Here is a 15,270-nt window from a genome sequence, read left to right on the forward strand (position 1 = left end):
AAGATTTCAGCTTACATTCTAAATTGAAGCCGGTTCCCACCCTTTTTTTCATCTGTGAATGGAGGATTGGTAAAGCTCACGATGCACCGGAAGGAAATAAGAGGAGTCACATGGGCTTTGTGAGGAATGACCCAGACGCCGGGAGGCCGGATCGCCGAACGGGTGGCCTCAGAGCCATGAAAAACCCTCGTCGTCGGAAATGAGGCGTAAAATTGAAACAAACCAGGACGGCGGGGCGAAATTCGGAGTTGCGACGGCGAAACTCAAGTTCTGTTGCAGCCGAGTTCTGCGCCGCGCTGGATATAACACCAGAGCTGCTGTGCTTAGTAAGAACGCCGTATGAGCATTCGAATGTTGCCAAATTACCTCTCTCAACATATTTATTTTTGAAGAAACTTATGAATATTTTCATATTTCATACTTCATATTTTCATATTTTCGGGTCTGAATCCCGGTAGTGGCGTCAAATTTTCACGGAATTGACAAGTAGATCTGCAGGAACAGGCTGTACTCGGCCTTAATCCCTGAAAATTTGAAAGGCCTGGAGCATGGATGTCCCTATCGCTCTGTTGTCTAAGGACATTAAATCTCTGTCTATAGTTAGCTGTAGACCTCTGAGAAGAGGTATAAGCCATTAAACCTGAAAAAAAAAAAAATAATCATAATAATATTTTTCTTTGACTTGAGCAGACACCTTAGATCGAATTACACGTAAAATACCCTGAAAAATTGGAAAGAAAATATTTACAAATTTTCCCTCAAATTCGTGATTTGTTAAAGGAGATTTGGCACCGTCTGGAGGCTCATACGGCGTTTTTCCTGAGCACGGCAGAGAGAAGGTCCTCCCGTCCTGAAAGTAATATGTATCGGTGCCGACCTTTCGAAATTCATGAGCTTTAAGATGGAACTTTTTGTGTGACATTGTGACGATCTCGAGAAAATCGGATCTAAAAAATGCACTTTTCGTCCAGTTCTCGTTCTTTCATTTCCTATTTTTTTTTAATAATGCTTGTAAAACGGCTGGAATTTTTTCCTAATCCAATTTCTTCGAAATTGGCACTTAGAAACTTCGATTCTAATAACTCATCTAACTCAGGAGATCGTAAGGAACATCAAATAAGAAAAATCTCGAAATTTTGCCGGCGCCGAATTTTTCATGATTCCGTCCGTAGTCTTTTCATGATATAACAAAAGAATAAATTCCATGCATTCTCACAGGAATAAGTATCCTGTAATCTCTCATGAAGAACGATTTTTATGGAATTTCATGGACATGAATTTAATTTATTTTCTCAGGATTTTCATGAAATTCATTGTATTTTCACAGGATTAATTTCCATGAAATTCAATATATTTCTACGGGATTAAATTTCATGAATTTTAATTTTTTTTCCACAGGATTACAGTTCATGAACTTTAACATATTTTCACAGGATTAAATTTCACGAAATTTAATATATTTTCAGAAGGTTAAATTTCATGAAATTTCACATATTTAGGGGCGAAAGCTTAAAGAAATGGTAAGAAGCGTGGCAATTGCGGGCGATTGAAGTTAACGTTGTACGGCGAACAAGCGGCACGCTCTTTTTATTGCCTCTCATCCACGCATAAAAAGAAGCCCTTGCGGATCGCGGAATCACCCTCTTGACTTTCCTCACCATTAAATTGTTTCCGCACCCCTCTACGTTTTTTTTCCGAGAAATACTTTCAACGAGCTAAGCTCCCCGATGCACCTTCAGATACACAGGTTTACACAGGTACTCTGATCCGACATAAATAAGTATCCCCCATTGGTAGAGCAAAGTGGGCTCGTCAAAGAATTGAAAGGAGAGGACTGACGACAGAGGCAGTGCCGTATGACGGAAAAAGGTCGCTTGAGCTTCCAAACGTTGCCATTTTTCCTTGCAGAAAAACTGTGTTTATTGGGAATATTCTGCTTATGCTTCCTTCAATTTTTAGGATACTTTTTTCGCAATTTTACATAAAGTATTTAAACATTTCAAGGAAAAATATGCCTAAGTTTCCTCAAAATTAATATTTTATCAGGAGAGAGCATTTTGAATAATTTTATAGAGGAAACCAGGAGGGGTGACAATAAAAAATTAGGACTAGGGAATGAACCGAGTTCAACAAAGAAAGCACCAGATCACATAAAGACCAAACCGAGAAAAACGTACGAGTTTGAAGTTTTACTTCCCCATAACACTCAGCGTTAAGGACAATGCTTGAACTACTATTTTTACGTTCAAAATAATTTCCCCCAACTTCGATTATTTGACAGGAGAAAATTTACGACTAGTTAATTTCAAGACTATTCCTAACTCATCTTTTTCCCGACATGAGACTCTGCGCGTCTCTATTCAAGTAAGAATTTAATTTTTCTCGCCACAATACATAAATGTCAATGATGGCGGGTAAAGAAAAAAAATCCTCTTGAAAACTTTGGGTGTGCTCGCAGTAGCAGTCTGGTCCTTTCGATCAAACGGGCCATGTTATTACAGGAAAATATAGGATAAAACCTGAGGCCGAAGGCGTACATCGTAAACTGAGGCAAAACGTCCGTAGGAGGCACTCCGACTCTCAAGCAATAACGCTAATTCCGCCTCTTGTGAGCCATAAAATGTTTTTTTAGCAACCCTTGTCATCAGATCTGAATGTCGCCCTCAGCCTCCTCGCCTTCTCCTCAGCATGCTCGCAGACCGTATAAAAATTAGCTCCATGCAGGAATTTTTGTCGTAATATTTTCCTGTATTTAATGGCGGTCCTAAAATAAGCGCCCCTTATTTACACTGCTCCAGCTTGTTTCTTTCTCCCTCGCTCTCTTTCTCCGCGCCATTTTCACAATTTGCGCCGTTTTTATATTATTCGGGAACTTGAAATAGAACTTTATCTTAGGTGCAATTTGGATCGCGCTAAGCAGAAAGGAACCAAGCCACATCAGCTATTGCCAGATTTGACTGGGCAATTTAATATTTTACGTAAATACGGTTGCTCGGATTTTTGTCCAAATTTCAGTGAATTTTCTGCATATTACGAACCAAATTCCTTAAAATTTTCAAAGAAATCCTCACAAAATTTCTCTTGTAAAAAAGTAAATTGCCCAATTCATTTGGTAGTAGCTGATGTGGCTTTGTTCCTTTCTGCTAAACGTCGTCCCTTGGTGTGCGTGTAGGTCGCAAGCTTGTCGAGCTTTTGCAAGATTTTTGAATAGGTGCGATCAAATAAACGAGTTTTGTCGATTTTGCAACTGCAAAAACGCAAATCTCATTTGCGGAGGTTCAAAATCTCCGTTTCCGTTTTATTTTATCTAAGGAGAATGAATCAACTCAAAGGAGAATTTGCAGGCGTTTTAGATTTTCCTAGATTAAAGAGTTAACAGAGCAGGAAAAACAAAGATCTGGATGAAACAAAAAAAAATATAATAATAATAATCCCAATTGGATTAAAAAGTACATAAAATCCACAATTTCCCAAAAGACTCATTAATACATGACCAGAGAGTATGTTATAGGTATCAACCGAATATTATACACTACCTTCAAAAACTTTGTTCGATCTTTTAACTCAAACCACGTCGACTTCGTACGTCAGGTGCGGCGCGGGATAGTTAGAAATCTTTTCACATCTGAAACTGAGTTATCTGAGGAGATATCGAGAAATGAACAGTGAGCAGGGAGATCAAAAGTTATTCAAGTAGCGGGAAGCATGTACACGCTGCCGGTACAAAGAGGAAAATTATTTTAATCATCGTCTGTTCAACTTCGTCCAACTTCCGAGTTGGAGTCTTCGTTTTCAATGTGCGTTCAATGTTCGAAGATGAAAATCCGCAAACTTTACATGATTTTACTTCACTGCCAACCAATAAGTAAGAGAGCAATCTTTGTAGTTGAGCTTCACTTCGCAACTTCTCGTTTTTTCGCTTTGAATCGAAGCCTAATGCTCTAAACGAGATTAACAAGTTTGAATAAAGCAAATTTCAGAAACTTATAGAGCACGCTGAACGCCGGCCGCCAGTAAGAGTGAATTCTATAATTAATTCTCGCATTATGCATCGATTATAATAACTTTATAGGAAAGGAGGATTGCAGGATTAACGACTAATTTGTCTGCTTTTTTTGTTGTTCGCAGGTTCGTGATCATTTTAAGTGTTACCGCAACAATGGGGAAAAAGTGCCCTTACTAAAGGTAAGAATCACATAACCGCACAAATATTGGGCTAAGTCATACTATGAGAGGCAACATGATTGATTCTGATCTACTTTTCAACTCTCCGTTGAGTCCGGGAAAAGTACTCTAAAATATCCAAAAATCGCAAGATCTTCTAAATAATCGCGATTTGTTCTACCTATGAGCATTTTGGTCGGTTAATCTCCATCAAACGTCGAAATTAAAACAAATTACAAGAATTGAAAACTCAAAAATGTTTATTTTGGAATTGACGCTTTATCAGAGGAAGACATTCTTTCATCGGAGATTGTACCTCCCTAGCCAAGTGCTAAACCAAAAGTCTAGTATTTAGATTCTTATTTTTTCTGTATATTTTTTTTTTCTGCATCGCCGATTAAGTATGACCAGATGACTATCCAAAACATTTCGGGTTGTATATTTGAAAGTTTAAGCGTTGTTTATATCCATCCTCCATGTTTTTAACCTTGTTCCCTTTTCATTGCCACGGGCTGTTGTGTTCAATATATTTAATCTCATTATTTTCTGTGATTCCTCGTGAGATTTCTGATTCGTTGATATCAGCAATACAACATCAATGCCCCTCTTCTATTCAAAATCTCTTTTGATCATTCAGATGCACTTCGCTTCATTACTTCCCGCCGCGGGCAAAGCAGGACAATTTTTCGCCGACAAGAGCGCCAGGTAATCGCGCGCAGCAATATTTGTCGAATTTCAGTGCCGGAAACTTGATATTTATCGTCACAGGGGCATTGTTGAGTAAAAGCACAGGGATGAGCACTCGGCCGTTCCGAGCGGAAACCGCGTAAGTCGAGGGGAGACCCCGCGCGGATTTGCGTTTCTTGCGTAGTGCGCGCGGTGCAGGCTCTCGTGCTCGAGCCGATATGAAAATATGTGGCCATTTGTCACAAAATGGGGTCTAATTTGCCCCGGAGGTGCAATCGGAGACCCGCGCGGGCCGGGCCGGGGCGATGCGCGGCGGAAAAGCGGAAAAGCGGATTTGTTGCAGACCGTCCGGCTCAACCGTTTCCGCCCAGTGATCGAGCTGCTCTCCTGAAGAAGAACGTCGTATGATCGTCCGAATGTTGCCAAATTTCTTCTCTGAAAATATTCTGTTTTCTTTCGAAAAAGTTATGAATATTTTCCCTTGATATTTTCAGACACTTTAGATCAATTACGAACAAAATTCTGTGAAAAATCAGAGGAAAAATGGACGCATTTCTGCCAAACGGAACTATGTGCATTAAGACATGAGCCCTGAGACCCATAAGAATATATGCATAACAGGGCTCACGCCATAATGCACATAGTTCCGTTTGGCAGAAAGACGTCCAAATATTCCTCAATTTTCCCGAAATTCCTGATTTGTTAAAGGATGGTTGGCAACGTCTGAAGGCTTATATGGTGTTCTTCCTTAGCATGGAAGCGTTTGCTCAGGGTGTTCTCTGGTTGTCAACCACGGAGACTTGTTTTTAAGCCCGTGAGCAGAGGCAAGACTGCGCTGAGGAGAATTCTCCCTGATTTCGTACAGCCACTGAACGGTGTCAGTTTTAAGGGCCTGAAAATGTGCAGTTTTTGGTACAAAAAAAGAGAGTTATAGAAAAATACTTCAGTTTAGGTAATGTAAGCTGTTTTTTTAAAATATTTTTATCTAAACATTACGTAACTACTAAAGATTATATTGTTACATCTGTATCTATTCACACGTATTAAGATTCTATAATACGATTAATCTTAAATTAACGTTAACCGCAAGCTAGCTGGTCAATACGACCAAAATAATTTCAAATCTGATCCTCTCACTGCGTCTTTATATCGAAAAATGTATTTTGCGAACTTAGCCGCGGGTCAGGCGCGAAGGTCAGCGAAAGTACATGAACATGGATTGAAGTTCAACAAAGAAAGCTGCATCGACAAAGGGAGAAAAGATTAAAAGAGTAGGGTTCTGGCGACGAGATTAAGGAGAGAATGGGAAGATGACAAGGAAACGGACTTATGAGACACGATGTTGAACATTTCCTGCGCTTAGTTACAGCTGGAGATCCCGCTTCCTTCGTAGTCCATAGGGTGTCCCAAAAGTTCTAAACGTTTTTTCCTCTCCCGATGGACTGAAGCACACAGTTACAGAGGCTGCAGATCCAGCAATTTGGCAACACCGGATAACCCCATATAAACCTACGTTACATAATCGATTCTTGTCGGAGCACCTGGCCCCTCCAATAATCGAAACAATTCCATAAGTTCAAAATGGAGAAAAATAACGTTGCTAATTTACTGGATCCACCTATGCACAGTTCACATTCCTGTGTTTATGGTCACTTACGGATATTTGGAGTCAATTTTGTTTTCAGTCTGATCGACCAAAAGGACGTAGTGACAGACCAAATTCTTGGTTAAATCGACCGAAACCGTAGGTTACTTGAAGGAAGTGTCCTGTTGAACTAATTTATTTTCATTTCTCTCGGTGCCTCTCACAGGTTGCGACTTGTGAGTGGCTGGCGTATTAGACGACGTACCAACCACCTATGCGATCCAAGATCCTGGTGGCTTGCGCCTGACTTTTAACGAAGTTTCAACTTTTAACCCTGAAATTTGGTCAATATGCTACCAAAAAATGTCTTCTATGAAAAATAACCAAAGAATATTAATCCCACGTTTAGGCTACCTTGACTTTTCCATCCCACATCAATACAACATTTCAGTTATTTTTTCTTACTGTGTAGCGGGTACCAAATACGGTCTGTGTAGAGTGAATGCTTCAGTGAGCACCGATTAGACAAGACCAATCCGAGCTCTCTAGGTCAAAAACTGACCACGTTTTAGAGTTATGATAAAAAAAGTCAAACTGACCCCTTCACAATTTGTAACATTTTTTTTTTTTTTTTTTTTTTTTTTTCCCACAGAAAAAGGCAAAGATTTAAAGATTCACGTTGTTTTAGTTAGCTAATTTCACAGAATATTATCAAGATTACTACCATTTACTCATCTTTTTTGGACAACTGAACACTTTTTTCTCTCTCAAAGTATCTTCCTTCACTTCGCTTACAGCGCCGTGCAAACATTTGCGTCTTGCGGCACGTGTTGCAGTAGCGTCATCAGTACAGATCAGGGACGGAACTTTGGTGCACCATCCCTCAACAATCAAAGAATGCATTGAGCATAACTTTAGCCAGAGGAATCAGTTGAGGGGTTTGAAGGGAAAAGCGCATAAGTGCAGTTTTTGCCATTTCAAGCAATACGTGTTTGAAGTTTTGCAATTACATGTATCCGGAAAGAAGGTCCAGACTGCGTTTTTGATGCTTAATAATTGGAATTTGGGAGCGAATTCTTCACAAAATATGTATTAAGACTAGTTTTACTTGAAATCATCAATATCTCAATTTTTTCAAGAACTGCGCTTATGAACCTTGTTCTCTAAGCCCCTCAGTTCGGCTTGCCATTTTCAAAAATCTGTAACTGAGTCAATTTCGGACGATAGGAGAGCTCGGATTGGTATTGTTTTATCGGTAATTATCAGCTTATTACATTTACACCAACCGATCATATCTGCTACCGTTCGTCCGGATGAAAAAAGAGCGTTCAGTACTTCTGGGACACCCTATGCGCACTTACAGCCCTGACTCAATCTTCTCCTTGGCCGGGATCACGCTAAGCCTACATGAGTCCACCCGAAGTCCTCATCTCTTACATTGCAGGGAGGGAGCTCTGGTGGCCAGCGGTGATTTCCGAATCTTTCGAAAGGGAGAGTTCGTAAATGTCACAGAGATTGTATTACTCGTGGTGACGGTATTGACGTATCTAATTGAGGCGTTGCAAACTTTTGCGACACAAACTTGGGCGTCGTGCTTCGCGATATATCGATTGGTCTGTCATTTAAACCTATGGAGAAGGATTGATAAACACGGTGTTCGCAACGAAAATCTTAATAACCGATTCTTTACCAAAGCTTCAAATAGGGAAATATCGATAATCGATCATTCACGCTTCTCCACTGGCGTTTTGATTTCTAACGTCGCGTGCGCAAAGCCCTCGCGCCTGCAGAATCGTACATCTGCAATACGAACACCCATCGAGTATGAATTGTCGCTTTGAGGTAATGCGAACTCTGTTACAAATGTAATGCGCCTTCAGTTTTTTACTTATGCAATATGGACATCCGTCGTGTACGAATAATCGCATCAAGGCGTTGCAAACACTGTTACGAAAGTAGCGCGCCTTCAAAACTTTACTTATGCAGCATGGACATCCATCGAGTGCGAATAGTTGCATCAAGGCGTTCTCAAAACGTCGCGTCGCTTTCGCGCGAGTTACCACGGTAAGGAATGCACCGCTCCCTGGCTTTATTCTCGTATCGTAAAAAGAATGATCCTTTATTAGTTTTTCCTGATGATGATGATTATTTCTTTTTCTTTTTTTCTTTTCTATTTAACTCGGAAGAGGGAACACTTCCGGTATAAGTATTACTGACGGGCTACAGGCCAAAGTTCGTAATACACACTATCTTTGCTTGAATGAAAAGTAAATTTTATTTAAAGTAAAATTTAAAAAAAAATTAAATTTTAAAGTGAAATCAAGAAATTAATCGATATTAACCGACAATACTTGACGTGCTTATGACGACAGACCTCTGCATTGAATGAAGCAGGTAATTCTCTATTCCAAGGTCTTGAAGATGTTGAACTAAACTTTTTGGATGCGATTATAAACCCGAGCTTGTAGTTGTACACTATACATCGGGTTTCTTTCTTTCCATCTTATTTTATATTGTTGTTGGTTATTCAATATACATGTCGGCAGAATATCGTTAAATTTTCATGATTCCCCACCAAAGAGCGGTTTACACTACCGTGCTAAGGAAAAACGCCCTATGAACATTTGGAAGTTGCCAAAATTCCTTAGATTATTCATGTATTTTTAAGAAATTTACTAATTTTTTTCGTGGAAATTTTTAGGTTTTTCAGATCAAATTGCGAGCAAAATCGTCTGAAAAATTGAAGCCAAACATTCCAAAAAATTCCAGTTAATACGGTTTTATTGAGGGGAATCTGGCAACGCACGAAGGCTCGTACGGCGTTTTTCCTTAGCACGGCAGTCCAGCGTTACTTTTCAGCGCAGTTAATTTAGCGGAGCCATTAAAATTTCAAGACAATGGGAGGATTTATCTCAGCTTCATGTCCCTGGGACTGCGCGCCCGGTCGATTTTCGAAACTTTAAAATCGCCCCGTTATCTGTTCTAATTAAAATTTATCGCGGCGCGGCTACCGACAACGAGGGCCCCGCGCGAAACGTGACGTAGGGACGGGGCGAGGCCAGGGGGCGTGATAAATCTGGAAAAAGCGCACCGCAATTACGGGGGGATCAGCTGGCTTTCATCGAAATTGAAAAGTCGGGTAAAAAATGGCGGGTATTACTGGCTGATGCCTGATTGATGCCAACGTTAACGGCATAATTGCATTTAATTTTCCCGCCACCGGCGCGGCGCTCCTCTCGCCAGGTGGACTGGTTCCCATCAGGTGATTATAAGTTTATTGATCAAACAACAGCCACTCTTTTTCGCCCCCCCCCCCAGCCGCCCCACCCCTCGCTCATGTACCTGCCGTGACTTCCGTTGCTAACGTGTGTTACTTGACTTGCTCGTGTTTCAGGCCTCGCGCATGCATACTTACCCCCTCCTCCTCCCATTTCACCGCCCTCTCTTTCGTTTGTAACGTGTGAAACTGAGCGAGTGCAGTATCGAATAGTTTTTGTCACCGTGTCGTTTAATTTCCATCAGGGTGACGATTCACGAGACCGAGAAGTCAGGGAATACTATTTTGTGAAAATTTGGGAGATTGCTGTTGAGCCCGCCCTGAATTCGTGATTTTTCCCACCGAGCTCTTTACTATTTTACCAATCACTGATAGGAAAATCTGCCATTGATCTACAGTTGGTCACCAAAAGCGGACGCTGGAGGGCCGAAATGACACGGCGTGGCGCACAGTGGATCGAGTCAATTAGAGAGGTCGGACATGAAATTTTTAACTAAAACTGTCAATTTTGATGTTGATTTCCTCACATTTTAAATTTCAAGGGGTGGGCCTGGAAGAAAATTTCACGAGGAAGGCAATGGAACCACTTTTAGAACATCAAAATTTTGTGCTAGCGGAGTTATAAGCGTTTAAAATTTCCAAGTTTTGTCCGACCTCTCCTATTGACTCGATCCACTATGCGGCGGCACAGTCGCAACCAGCCTGAGGCAGGATTGCCGGCAGTCTGGAAAACCGGGGAAATCAGGGATGGAATTCCCGATGGACCGGGAAAAGTCAGGGAATTTCTGGTGCATCTACTTATCATAGTCTATCAAAAGTCAGAGCATTTTTTTTTTTGAAAAAAGAAAAAAAAAATATATAGAAATTTTGTTTAAAGGTCAGGAGAAGGCAAAAGAGTCAGCGGAAAATCAGGGATAGTCAGGGAATTTAAAGATGAAGAAATTATGGCAACTCTGTCGAGGTCACACCTCTAGATTTTGAATTGAATCGGGATGGGACTTTAGGGGAATCGGGACTAATATTTTAATGGATAACGGGTCAAGATTCAATAATTATAACGTGGTACTTGATTTAGAAGAGAGGGAGAGAGAAGGAAAACTACGTATCACATAGCCGATAATGTATAATTTTCACCAGAGCTTTTTTGGTTGCTGTACTGTAGGCTTTCTTTCTTTGTCATTATCTATTTCTTTTCCTTTTATTTTACTGAAATTTTGATGAAAGCAAATAACAGTCTTTGGGAGGCGAGCTCCATCCTGACCCCTCCACTCCTAAGGCTTTCATTTAACGACAAGCCTTTTCACGCACCTGTGCAGAATCAATTTACAATGGGGCGAAACGTTAGCTCTAATTAAACCCTTTGTTTCTTCTGTGACCTTGTATTTCGAAAGTTGAAGCCAAATTTCTTCAAAATTAAGAAAAAATGTACCCTTCTAGACGTAAATGATTACAATCCTCATGATTTCCCTGGTAAAAATTAGCAGTAGAATGTGTGTTCCAAAATACTATAGACCTAAAGCCGGCTGTGAGATATCCTATAGCTTCTGTAGCCGGCTGTACAATTTCTTATAGCCTTATAGCCGATGGCGATTAAGCAACAGCCAGACGATAAAGTTTATGCTAAACGTTACTAATTACGGATACTAGGACTTTGTTAGTTTTTGGACTACCGCTCTCTTTTTGTGACGTAGTATCTTGATTTATTTTGCGAGGAAAGCTCCGTACTTTTGAAGGATGCTTGTCATTCTTATGCCTCTCTAACTTAATATGTTGGAGCGCCTTCAATTTCTTATGATACTGTGCAATACCTCTGGTGTGAAATAGTTGCTTCAGACACCGTGGCACGCTGCGGCGAGGCGGGCGGGCAGAGAGCGCGAAACGCGCATCGGCGCCTACAAACCTAACAGGGATACTTCACGCATTGCGCAATGCGTGAAGTATCCCTGTTAGGTTTGTAGGCGCCAGTGCGTCGCCGCTCCGCTTTGTGCTAGGCTCTAATATTTAATCTCGCGGAGTCAACGTTTTTCAACTCATGATTTTGAAATGTTTGCTCACTCTGTATGGACTATTCTCATTTTAATTGATGAAAAAAAAAATGTTTTAAAGGAAAATATAATGTGTGTTTTGTATATATTAAGGTAGTTCCGTATCAAACTTAATGATTTCCAAAGCACACGAATTTCTACACAATTTCTTATAGCCTCTTATAGCCAATGGTGATAAAGTGTAAAGCCCGGCGATAAGAACTATAGCCCGACTGTATACTTTTTTATAGCTTCGTATAGCTCGGCCATATGATTTGCTCCGCTTTCTACAGTCAGCTATATGATTTTTAATAGCCATCTTTAGTCAGCTATAAGAACTCCTATGGTATTTTGAAACGCAGCTCCTATCGCCAATTTTTACCAAGGTCCCCTCCACCATGCGACTCATTACGACCCAAAAGACATTCGGACTACACTCTGCAATTAGGAACTAAAATTTCTGGTTCAGTCAAGAAACAACGTGCGTTCCGTTTTTTTCCGAGCGCAAAGTGTTTTACGGATGAGCTATAATTATATTTCTCTCTTGCAAAATGTAGTCTGATTGTGGGTGCTGAAAAATTCAAAATTGAGTCTTCAGCGAACTTTTTGGCACAGATAACCCCCGAATCCGAACCAAACCGAAGTCGTGACGCCATGAAATTGAAGCACTTGGTGCAGAAAGGGCTTTTTTCGATTGAGGTGTGTTAGAATCTTCGCTAAAGTTTCATCCATTATAATCACAGCGAAAGTTCGTAGATTGTTGAATATTTTATTGAATCTTTGTTTATGATTGAGAAGAGATATTTCACAAACATCCGAACGAAAAATATAGAAAATTCACCCAACAGTCTCTTCGCTTAAATGTAAGTAAGCTACGGAGATTCTGCAACACCGCAACTGGAAAGTGCCTTCTGCAGTCTGCACCCGATGCCTCAATTTACAAGTCCAAAAATTTAATTTTGAGTGAAATCTATTCAACATTTCAATTCGCAATGTTCGGGTCTCAAAATAAAATGCTATAAATGTTTTATTGAAATATTTTTCCGCGTATTCTATAATTTCTCAGATTTCAATTACACAGCTCGCAGCTTCAGAAAACTAGGAAGTGCATTTCGACGAAAAAGTGAGTTCCAGTTTTCCAATTCAACTTGAGAAAGGCCACTCTCTTGAAAAAGTAACCTCCGCGTTCTAGGCTGGACGACGGTAACATTTATTTTATTACGATAAAGTTAAGTATAAATTACTCTCCAGTTTTGCGAACATCTGAAGAGGTTAGTCCTCGCAAGAGCCAAACGGCAAAAAGGCAGGTTGATAAGTGTTCTCGGAAAAGGATTAGGTCTCTGGGAGCCTGGCTCGTGACCCATGTAAACGGTTCGGAAAACCGTTAGCGTTAGCGGAGAGAATCCTCTTATTCTATTCACTTTGCTCGGTTGAAAGAGTAAAATGTAGGACACGCTCGTGCACATTGAGAGGGACGGAATTCCAGCCAGCAAAATGTTACGTCGGTCTGAGCAAAAATTTAATTGGCAAGAACGGGGAAGCGTAAGTTGGTCGTAAGAACACGCGCAATCGGTTTTTAGTCGGGTTACTTTTTCTTTGAAGCGAAAAATTCGAAATTCAGCGCCCGAAAAAGGAAGGCTCCTGCCACCAAGCTTCAGCCACGCTTGCCGAATCTCTCCGCTGAAAAAAAGTGTGCTTGGCTCAATCATATGATTCTTGAATTTGCTGCCAAGAATTTGTTTCATCTTGATTTAAGCTAAAGTTGTCTTGATACAAGGAAATGAGACTTGGGTTAAGCAAAAAATTAGTTTTTATTAAGCAGCAAAATTCTTGATTTAAGAGAAAATACCTCTTGGCGGTAAATTTCAGATTCTTCTTTTTTCAATGGAAAAATTTGTCAATTTCATCGCTCGCATCCGTAATTTCGCTCGTCAAAGCTACATATTCACATATCCAGCCAAACTTCAAAACCTCGTATCGATGCGATGCGATGTCTCAAAATTCCAGTCCTATTTTTTTTTTTTGCTTTTTCAATGGGTAACAGGCCAACTTCAGAGCTTCAAATTCCTACAAAATATTTTCCTAACAGAGAAAAAAAATCTCGGAGGTTTTCAAGAAATTATGTTGACTCGTTTTCCAAAGTAAAAAGAAGGTATGACAGGAAGTCCGCAACGTCGCATATGGAGATACGTTGATTTGCACTTCGGACGTATTGCCACAATAAGGAAAAATTGCCTTTGAACATTTTAATGTTTCCTCTGAGAAATTTTGACTTTTCCGTTAGATGTTTGAATACTTTTCATGCTTTCATTAAAAAGTGCCGAAGTCGGGAAAGTTCAAAGATCCGTAATATAGCCGAAAAATGATTTTTAGGTTCAATGTTTTCATACTTTTTTTCGAGGGTGGAAAAATTGATCTCTTCGCAAGGTTCACGTTTGCGATAAGAAAATGACCAACCTCCGAAGTATTTATTCACTTACGTCCTTAGTAAAATATATTCATGAAGTTCAACTTCAGAGGTGCGAAAATATCATTCATGATCACCTTGACAGTGTTGCCGGATTTTGCTAGGGTCCTTTCTTTTTTCTTTGATTTGTAGAATTTACGTGACGGAGTAAGCGAGTTTCCGGATAAAAACTGATAAAGAGCCGTTTCACAATTGGATCATATTTTGCAACAAGGAGCCACTATTTCTGGCTCCTTTTAGAATTAACAGATATGCCATTGGTTTCCGTATGCAGAAAGGTGATTTTACAGAAGAGCCAGAAATAGTGGTTCCTTATTGCAAATTTTAATTAAATTTGGCTCCAGTAATGTTGCCCTGTCGCGATGACCGCACAGAGGATATTTTTGTGCCTCTGAAGACCATTTGCTCATCATGATAATAATTTTTTATTTTTATTGGGAATTTCTCAGACGAAAATAGTGCCAAAACTTAGGCTCCTTCATGCTTCATTCTTTAATTTTTCTTTCCTTACAAATAAGACGTTTACTATTTCAGCGGTACTGTTCAATTTATTTGATTTAACCGATTGGGTTTTACAAAACTCGATTTTAAAACATCAGTCGCTCCTGCCTTTTACGACAAAACGGCAAAAAACAACGGTGCGTTTTGATATTTTTGCTCGTGCAAAAATTTTCGCAAAATTATCCATTCAAAGGTGCCAGTGTCTTATGTCATTTTCTTGTTTTAAGATGCGAGCCCAAAATTTCGAATTATCCTGAGGGATACGAACAATTTCTCCACCGAAAAAATTATTTCAGAACTTTTAGACAGATTTTCTCCATCCTTTGACACTTCAGAAATTTTTTAGGACCGCGTTTAGGGGTAAGGATTCATGAGCCAAAAATCGGACAATTTAACTTTTTGCATGAAAACAGTTGTTCGGATCTGTGCAAATTCCAGTGAATAAACTGCACAGTTCAAGGCAAATTCCTCAAACTTTCCCAAGGAATCCTTACAAACGTTCTCTTGTAAAAAATTAAATTTCCTCTCTAAAGTTGGCAATAGCTGATGCGGCTTGGTTCCTTTT

General features: G+C 40.0%; 1 protein-coding gene across 1 annotated transcript in view; it reads left to right on the plus strand.

The window, feature by feature from the left end:
- Positions 1-15,270, plus strand: part of LOC109030794 (leucine-rich repeat, immunoglobulin-like domain-containing kekkon 5 protein) — a 628,607-nt gene that overhangs the window by 36,502 nt on the left and 576,835 nt on the right. The window lies entirely within an intron of this gene.

The sequence above is a fragment of the Bemisia tabaci genome, chromosome 3, assembly GCF_918797505.1.
Source record: "Bemisia tabaci chromosome 3, PGI_BMITA_v3".
NCBI lineage: Eukaryota > Metazoa > Arthropoda > Insecta > Hemiptera > Aleyrodidae > Bemisia > Bemisia tabaci.